Raw genomic sequence first — 10,303 nt, 5'->3', positions numbered from 1 at the left:
TCCTTTTTTCTGTTTTCCATTTGCTTGGTAGATGTTTCTCCATTCCTTTACTTTGAGCCTATGGGTGTCATTGCATGTGAGATGGGTCTCTTGAAGACAGCCTACAGTTGGGTCTTGCCCCTTTATTCAACTTGCCACTCTGCCTTTTAACTGGGGCATTTAGCCCATTTATACTCAAAATTAACACAGATATATGTGGATTTGTTCCTGTCATAATGTTGTTAACTGGTTATTGTGCAGACTTGTTTGTGTTGTTGCTTAATAGTGTCAATGGTCTATGTACTTAAGTGTGTTTTTGTGGTGGCTGGTAATGGTCTCTCCTTTCCATAGTTAGCATTCCCTTCAGGACCTCTCTTGTAAGGCAGGTCTGGTGGTAACAAATTCCTTCAGTATTTGCTCGTCTGAAAAGGATTTTATTTCTCCTTTGTTTATGAAGCTTATTTTGGCTGGATATAAACTTCTTGGTTGGAATTTCTTTTCTTTAAGAATGCTGAATATAGATCCTCAATCTCTTCTGGTGTGTAGGGTTTCTTCTTTTTTTTTTGAGACGGAGTTTCACTCTTGTTGCCCAGGCTGGAGTGCAATGGCGCAATCTCGGCTCACCACAACCTCTGCCTCCCAGGTTCAAGCAATTCTCCTGCCTCAGCCTCCCGAGTAGCTGGGATTACAGGCATGTGCCTCCATGCCTAGCTAATTTTGTATTTTTAGTAGAGACAGGGTTTCTCCATGTTGGTCAGGCTGGTCTCAAAATACCGACCTCAGGTGATCCACCCACCTCAGCCTCCCAAAGTGTTGGGATTACAGGCGTAATCCCATGCCTAGCAGCTTGTAGAGTTTCTGCTGAGAGGTCCGCTGTTAGCCCAATACAATTCTCTTTATAGATAGCCTGTCCCTTCTCTCTAGCTGCCTTTAATATTTTTTCTCTCATGTCATCTTTGGAGAATATGTTTTCCAAGTTGCTTCCTCTCCCTCTCTTTCAGGGATGTCAATGAGTCATAGGTTTGGTCTCTCTGCATAATCCCATATTTCTCCAAGGTTTTGTTCATTCTTTATTATTATATTTCCTAATTTTTGTCTGAGTTAATTCAGAGAACTGGTCTTTGGGCTCCAAGATTCTTTCCTCAGCTTGGTCTATTCTGCTGTTAACACTTGGAATTGTATTATGAAATTTCTGAAGTAAGTTTTTCGGCTCTATTAAATCAATTTGGTTCTTTCTTAAAATGGCCTTTTCATCTTTCAGCTCCTGTATTGTTTTATTGTATTCCTTAGATTCCTTGGGCTGGGCTTCAACTTTCTGCTGAATGTTGATGATCTTCCTTCCTACTTAATATTCTGAATTCTGTCTGTCATTTCAATCATTTCAGCCTGGTTAAGAACCATTGCTGGGGTGCTAGTGTGGCCATTTGAAGGTAAGAAGACACTCTGGATTTTTGAGCTGCCAGAATTCTTTTGGTGGTTCTTTCTCATCTGTGTGGGCTGATGTTCCTTCAGTCTTTGAAACTGCTGTCCTTTGGATGGGGTTTTTTGCTTTTATTTTCTTTGATGTCCTTGGGGATTTTATTGTGGTATAAGGTGGGTTCAGCTAACTGACTTCATTTCTAGAAGATTTAGGAGGCCAAGTCTCAGTTCAGCACCCCTTATCTGCATGCTGTAACTCTGGGGGTCTGGTTTGAGGCCCTTGGCTTTGTTCTCTGGCCCCTTGAGGTTAAAAACCTGCTGTGCTGGAGGGACCAAGGTGTTCCTGGTCCACTGGCCACAACACTGTGGGTGGTGCCAGCCAAAGCACTTTGTCTGGGTGGTGGCAGCAGGATCCATGCTTGCTTGTGTGTGCCAGTAGCCATGGTAGCATGGTAGGGTTCATGCACTTCAGCTGGTGCAGAGCATTGGGGAGAGCAGGGCATTGTTCTTGCACACACTTGCTGCAGCAGTAGCAGCAGCAGGGGTGGGGTGCTGGTGGGAGTGGGGTTGCTGGCATCTGTGTGGGTGTTGACATGGGTGGCAGCTGTGGCATGATCAGGATGGGGTTGCCAGTGTTTGTGTGTGCATTTGTGTTGGCAGTGATGGTTTGGTGGGGTGCCTATGTGTCAGCAGGCAGGGGGACATTGTGGTGTGCTTGCACTGGCAGTGGTGGTGCACAGAGGCACATGCTGGCAAAGTGGTGGTGGGAGGCCATGGGTGAGTGCATGTTGGCAAAGCGCTGGGGGCAGGCCGAGGTGCAGGGATCCTGTGTGTGGGCTGCTGCGTGTCAGTGGGGGCTGGTCTGCTGGCGTTCTCCAATGGTCAGTCATGGTCTTCCAGCAAAGAAGCTAGGATGAGGGCCCCTGGGAAGCACTCTGGTTGGGCATGTGGGTGCAAGTGGGTGTGGCCAGACTGGGGTCCCAGGAGAGGCCAGCAGACAGTGGGGCACTCAGATGGTACTGGCCTTGTCCCACAGGCAAGACCGCCCAGCTCTGCCCAGGTCTGACAGTCACCCTAAGGCTAAAGTCACCTAGAGGAGCACAGAAAAACTTGGGGGAGGGGTGTTCCTGGCCATGCTTCACTGCAGATGTTCTTGCACCAAATGCTCTGGGCTCCACTCAGGCTGGAGTCCTGCCCCTGCCACCTCTCTAAGCAGCTCTTCCTGTGAGCTCAAGAGTCCGTGTGTCTTGTGGGGTTTTCTGCTGCTAGAATTCCAGAAGTCGTCCATGGCAAAAGCAAGCCATTTCCCACCTGTTCAACTCATCCCTTCCCCAGGGGTCACTGGGACCCAGGAAGGAATTCTGGTACTTAGCAGCAATGTGCAGCCTTCCCAGCTTCCTCCCCCTTCAGGCCAACATCTGCGAACTTCTGTCCACTCTCAATGGCTTCCCTCTGAATATCTGCTCAGCGTGTGTGTCAGTGTTCCTGATGTCGTGGTCTCTCGCTGGGAGATGCTCCTCCTGGCTGTGTCTAGTTGACCATCTTGGCTCCTCCTTCCTATATTTTATCACAATAAAAATATTGTTATTGTTTAGGACTTAAAATATTGGGCAGGAGGATTATATTATTACTGATACAGTTTAGACTTACTGGCTCATGGCAATAATAAAAATAGGATTGTTGTAGTTGATTTTACTGTTTTTGTATTCTCAACAGACAATACACTCCATTACTGCTTGCATCCAGATCATATTGCTTTCCACCACCCAACCCTCTGTACACCACTACTGTTCAGTAGTCATTTATTGATGAAAGAAGGCATCCTGAAGGTACATTAAAATATGACTCCCCATGGATTAGGGATTCTCAACTATTATATCTGAGAAGTTACCCTTTTATTTTCTAAATTCGCCCAACAAAGTCCTTTGGTCAAGGATTCTTTGTGCCTCTGAAATACCTTGTGTATCATGAATAGACAAGGCCCCTTCTCTTGTGGAGTCTGCATGCCTTGTATAGGGGACAGGCAAAGTTTTTAGATCACCAGACTAGTAATGGAGCAGGGAGTAAAGGGGGATGAAGAAATTTATGGAAACTCTTGAGGAGGAACCATGCTGGTGGTCTCCTCCTACATCCCTTTACATTTAGAAGAGTCATAGATAGTCAGTCATGAATATCCATCAGATACCATTCTATCTTTGCTAGAGTTGAGAGATGGATAGATTTATTACAAAGTAGTAGATCAGGGTCCTTCCTCTTATTTTTACAGGTTTCAAATAGATATTAATGCACTGAATTCAAATCAAAGCTCCATATTCCCCCCACATCACTGATGTATTAATATTTCTGTTTATCTTATTAGCATTTACAGCCTGTTAATCTTTTTTGTGGGTTGCATTAGCAAGCAGACCCATGTCAAAACCAAAATGAACAGTGGCTTCCCATCTCACTCAGAGTAAAAGCATGTAAGGCCCTATACCATCTGCACCCCTTTCCACCAAAACAAAGCTTACACACATGTGCACATACACACACACACAATACAACTCTTTCCCTTCAACTCTCTCCCTCTCTTACTTCTGCTCTTACTAGGTACATTGCCTAATCTGCTGATCCTTGAACTTGCCAGGCATAATCTTGCCTCAGGGCCTTTGCACTAACTGTTCCCTCTGCCTAGAACACTCTTCTTCCAGATACCTAAATGGATCACTTCTTCAAATTTTTGCTGAAATGTCACCTCAATGAGGTCAACTCATCAAAGTTAAAGCTCCCCTCCCCGCCGCACATTAACAATTCCTACTCTCTTCCCTGCTGAATTTATCTCCATAGCATGTATCATCATCTAATAAACTATTTTTCTCCCCTTACTACAATGTAAGCTGCACGAAGGCAGGAATTTTTGTGTATTTTGTTTACTGCGATGTCCCTAGCATAGAGAACATACCTGACCAAAAAAAAAAAGGTACTCATTAAATATCTGTTGAATGAATAAACAGATAAGAAAAGAAAATGAAAAAATAAAAGAAGAAAAGAGAAGAAAAAAAAGACACTTCAGAAGATATTCCAGATTCAAGAAGATACAGCCAAATAGTGGTGAACACACCAGTTTTCTTCCTGCTCTCATTTTTGCTTCCTCTGATGGGCTAGGTAAGGAGGATAAGAATAAATAAGACATTTGTAAGAGCACTTAAAAATTCCAAAGAGCTATTTTTTTTTTTTTTTTTGAAATGGAGTCTCACTTTGTCATCCAGGCTGGAGAGCAGTGGCACAATCTCGGCTCACTGCAGCCTCTGCATCCCAGGTTCAAGCCATTCTCCTGCTTCAGCCTCCTGAGTAGCTGGGATTACAGGTGCACAACATCATGTCTGGCTAATTTTTGTATTTTTAGTAGAGACGGAGTTTCATCATGTTGGCCAGGCTGATCTCGAACTCCTGACCCTAAGTGATCTGCCCTCCTCATTCTCCCAAAGTGCTGGGATTACAGGCATGAGCCACTGCACCCAGCCCAAAGTCCTTTTATATACAATGTCTGGTTTGATCAAAATGTTGGACTACATTCCTGGAGACAAGGTCTACTGGTAGAATGTGACAATTTTATGGTTACATTTTAGTTCTCATTTAAACGAAATAAATTCCTGCAAGAAACAGCCCATTTACTTATCAGAGAGCCAAGACCTTCCACTTATTTTGTTTTAAGGAATGTGCGTTCCTCACTGTTTTCTATTTAGTCCTGCTTTTATGGCTTTACTCGTGCTGTTCCTCTCATAAGAAAGGCTTTCCCTGTCTATCTATCTAAATGCTATGCATTCTTCACGGTCCATGTTGACAGGGTGGAAGAGGAGCAACATACTAGTATGCATTAATAAATGAACTCTATTATTCTTCAATTACAAATTTCACCTGCATAACCTGCTTCTTGTAATGTGATGGGAACTTTTAAATATAGCATTCACTGGGAGGGAAATGCTTTGTCAGCTGTTTTCCCAATGCCCAGTGGTTTCACCATGAACCATTCCTGGCACATGGTGGGTACTCAATTAATATTTGATACTTGAATAAGCGAATGATTCTGAGTCTCTGTATAGTCAGAATTCAGCTTAATTGTGTCTCGAACCATTAAGAAATGAAACTACATCAGAGCTCATACACTGAGTTAGAAAGCCAGCACAATTCTATGACAAGGCATATTTTCATATTCCCACATCCTCTCAACATACAGCCTCCTAATTGCCTTCTGCACTACCCCACAGTATGCACATAATGCCATGCAATGGGCTTGCTTTGTGCAGATCTCCTTTATGCGTAACCATGGCAATGCTGTCTACTTCATACTTGAAGTGTCTGGAGGACTATGGCTGTGAATGTTAACTCACTGTATGATGACTTAATGACTTGCTTTGCATGCAGAAGGGCCCAGTACATTTTGGATTTTTTAACCATCATAATCAGAACACTTCCTCTGTTTCTTCCATGAAGTAAAACACCTATTTACCAAATAGGCTAGAATAAAAATTCTAGACTCCCCAAATTGACATATGAAGACAATGTCTGGCTCTAAAATCTGAGGATAAAAGACTCAGGGATTGTCCTCAGAGCTTCTATTATCATCTGATATCTAGACATCGGCAGTGGAATTCCTGTCACCATTTTGCACAGAAAGAATCATGTTGTGGCAATGCTAAAAGTACAGAGGACACAAATGTAGTGCACCCTGTACATTTTGTCTCTCACAGGTTCTAGCTATGATATGTGGCCAAGTTCTCCATGCAAGAAGGCATATTTCCCTCCAGGGTTTGCATTTATTTTTCATGTGAATATTTGGATGCTTCCAGAATCCCACCCATATGGCACTAATCTGATCAATTTTAAGCCAACTCTTCCTTTACTGTTAATTGGAAATAGAAAGTATGCTGAAATACAAAATAAGGCAAGCCGTCTTTTAAAACACACACACACACACACACACACACACACACACATTTCCATATTCTGACAAACTATACAAGATTTTGAAATCAAACCCACATCTCACTTTTGATCTGTTCATGATTATGTCATTATGTAAACACTTTGTGAGAAATTCATAGATAGTTTATGTTAAAAATAACTCAAATTTCAATTGCATTTTAATTAGTTTCTTTATAAACCTATTGCAGGTAAATTTTCATAAAAGTTTTTATAATTTCCTTTAGGAAGAATATACAGAATGTGGAAGTAGTCTAAAACTCAGATCAAGAACAAAATTGGTATGTTTTAGATTAACTTTACAAAGTAATAAAAAGAAGTCCAAGTTAGGGAAAGTTGATACATTATTCTAAACTTACAGCATCTTCAAAGAAAGGTGAAATACAATTTGGTTCATTGTTGTGTCAGTCTTAATTTTTACTTGGAATATAGCTTATGTGTTGCAATTTCAGCACTACATAGAATCTAAATTCTTTACGGCAGAATTTCTTTTTTTTTAACTATATAACTTACCTTCTTCAAAACATTGTGTATATTTATGATTCTTTGAATATATGGTTCTAGAAATGGTGATTCATACTTTAAAATTTTTCTTAATTTTGTTTCTTATTCAGTGAGAACATTTAAAAGAATAATAATATGGCTTATCGTGTTTGGCTTCTAAAATAAAGATTTTCACTGACAAAGACATTCTAGCCCACAGCTGGGTTATCGAAACAAACAAATAAGAAGCACAAATAGGTAACTTATTCACTGCTTTAAAAATAAATGATTTTCCATTATAAGATGAAGTGTCAAAAAATAATGAGGGGGATGACATCAGTGAAAATGTTGGCGTAAGGAACTCTGAAATTTTGCTCTTCCATAAAAGCAATGCGAAAACTAACCAAAATTGTTAAAATCAACTTTTTCAGTACTCTGGAAACTAACCAACGGCTTTAGCCACATGGGAAGTGTTTAGTCAAGAACAACAGCTGCATCTCAATAAAAACAGTAAGCTTTATGGCATTTACACTTACACTAGTCCTATCCTCTGTTTCCATACTCCACACCACCATGAAAAATAACAGCCTGCCTTCCCGGTACTAGAGAAAGTAGAGCAGAGCTAGAGATCTTTCAAAGCTTCACTCAAAAATAGGAGTCACTACCAAATGGCTCCTTGGAAGATACCACTTGAAAGGCTTGTCATTATTAGAGCTCACTGAAACTCTCCTAATGCTAAACATTTCTACCCAGATGGTGGAGGGGCATTTCTCAGATGTTTTAACATCACAGTTGCCTGAAGTGATGGATAGCAGTTAAGGCAAACAATAAACTAGCCAGAAAGCTTAAAAGAAAAAGCTGAGGAATGAGATGCTTGTAGGGGTTTTGAAAAGTTTCAACATATTCTTGGGAATCTAAAAGGTCATATGTGTGTAGGGCTTTTCAGAAGCTCAGGAGAGACTTAAAATGACTGTAATCGTTCATCTCTGACTGAACATAAGGCTCTGCACAAGCAGGAAGTGAAGGCTAAAACAGAGTTGTAAACTGATTGGTAGAGTGTTGAAGGCATGCCCCAACACACACACACACGGGGCCCCTATGACTGGAAGACTTGAAGACATTTTGGTTCTAGGCATTTAAGAAAAATGCTGTCTAATCATTATCTGACCACTAAGCTAAGTAAGTGGAGACTTTAGTGGCCACAAATGCAAAGATAAAGAATTTACAACATTACTTCATAAAAGTAATTAAACAGCTACTTAAAGCAGCAACTTAAAGCAGCAACAAGAAACCCTGGGAGGGTAAGGGACTGATTTTCAGAGTTGTCACATTGTATTCTTTGAAGTGTCCAGTTTTCAACAAAAGAATTAGAAGATGTGCAAAGAAACAAGGAAGTATGGCCCACACACAGGAAAATAAGAAATCAATAGAAGCTGTCACTGAGGAAATCCAGACATTGGACTTACTAGGTAGACTTCAAAATGGCTATTTTAAATATTTTCAAAGAGCCAAAGGAAAACATGCCTGAAGAACTAAAGGAAAATATGAGAAAGTTGTCTCACCAAATAGAAAATAAAAAGAGACAGGAATAATAAAAAGAAACCAAATAGAAATTCTGGAGCTTAAAAATTACAATAACTGACAGGAAATAATCACTAGGGGAACTAATAGCAGATTTGAGCAGGCAGAAGAAACAATCAAAGAACATAAAATGCGATTACATTATCCTTAGCAAACTAATGCAGAAACAGAAAACCAAATACTGCATGTTCTCACTTGTAAGTGGAAACTGAATGATGAGAACACATGGACACATGGGGAGAACACCACAAAACGGGGCCTGTTGGAGGGTGGGGAATGGGGGTAGGGAGAGCATCAGGAAGAATAGCTAATGGATGCTGGGCTTAATACCTGGGTGATGGGCTGATCTGTGCATCAAACCACCATGGCACACGTTTCCGTATGTAACAAACCAGCACATCCTGCACATGTTCCCCGGAACTTAAAATAAAAGTTGGGAATTAAAAAAAAAAAGAGAGAGATCAATGAAAATTATCCATTCTGAGGTATAGCGATAAAAAAAAAAGAATGAAGAAAAATGAGCAGAGTCTCAGAGACCTGCTCTATGATGTGGGATACCATGAAGCATACCAATATATGCATAATGGGAGGGCCAGAAGGAAAGAAGAAAGAGAAAGAAATAGAAACATATTTGAATAAATAATGGCCCCAAGCTTTTCAAATTGGTTTTAAAACATTAATCTGTGCATCCAAGAAGCCAACAAACTTCAAGTAGAATAAGCTCAAAGAGACCCACACCTACAAACATTATAATTAAACTATTGAAAGCCAGAGAAAAGAGAGAATCTTGAAAGGAGCAAGAGAGCAACCACTCATCACATACAAGTGATCCTCAATAAGATGAACTCATCAGAAACCACAGAAACCACAAAACATTGGGCTGACATATTCAAAGCACTGAAAGAAAAATTATAAACCAAAATTCCTATTTGTAGCAAAACCATAATTAAAAAACGTAGGAGTAATTAAGACAGTCCCAGATAAATAAAAACTGAGAGTTTGCCACTAGCAAACCTGCACTAAAGAAATACTGGCCGGGCACGTGGCTCACTCTTGTAATCCCAGCACTTTGGGTGGCTGAGGTGGGAGGATCACTTAAGCTCAGGAGTCAGAGACCAGCTTGGGCAACATAGTGAGACCTCGTCTCAAAAAAAAAAAAAAAAAAAGAAGAAAGAAGAAGAAATGCTAAAGAAACTTCTGAAAGGACACTAGACAATACCTAGGATTTATATCTAATTTACTTGAGGAAATAAAGACCCTGTCATTCCAGACAGGTGGCTCCACTAGGTAGTATGTTCTCTGGGCAGCCACCGGGGCCTGACCACCCCTGACAGGCCTCCTAGGCTAGGCTTCACTTCTCAGGTGCTCCAAGCCCTTCTAATAGTACTTTGGTGGATGACTTGGAGTCATCTTTCAAGTCTTGCTTTGTTTCTCTGGTGAGTCAGGACTATGTCAGTGGCACTGATCAGGAAGAAATTCGAACTGGTGTTAATCAGTGTATCCAGAAGTTTCTGGATACTGCAAGAGAGACAATGTTTGTTTTGTTTTGTTTTTCCTAAAAAAAGATTGCAATTATCTGTCCAGAAACCAGAGCAAGTTATCAAAGAGGATATCTCAGAACTATGGAATGAATTACAGCATTAAGATGCACTGGTCCAGAAGCATTTGACAAAGCTGAGGCATTGGCAGCAGGTGCTAAAGGACATCAACATGCAGCACAAAAAGCCAGCTGACATCCCTCAGGGCTCCTTGGCCTACCTTGAGCAGGAACCTGCCAATATCCCTCCACCTCTGAAGTCAACCTGAGCAAACGGCAAAGGCTGTCAGCCTGAGAGAGGGCTGGTGTGCAAGGTTTGCCACACATCCCTTCTTGTGGACT

Source organism: Pongo pygmaeus, chromosome X (assembly GCF_028885625.2).
Source record: "Pongo pygmaeus isolate AG05252 chromosome X, NHGRI_mPonPyg2-v2.0_pri, whole genome shotgun sequence".
Lineage (NCBI taxonomy): Eukaryota > Metazoa > Chordata > Mammalia > Primates > Hominidae > Pongo > Pongo pygmaeus.
This window is presented reverse-complemented; position numbering follows the sequence as displayed.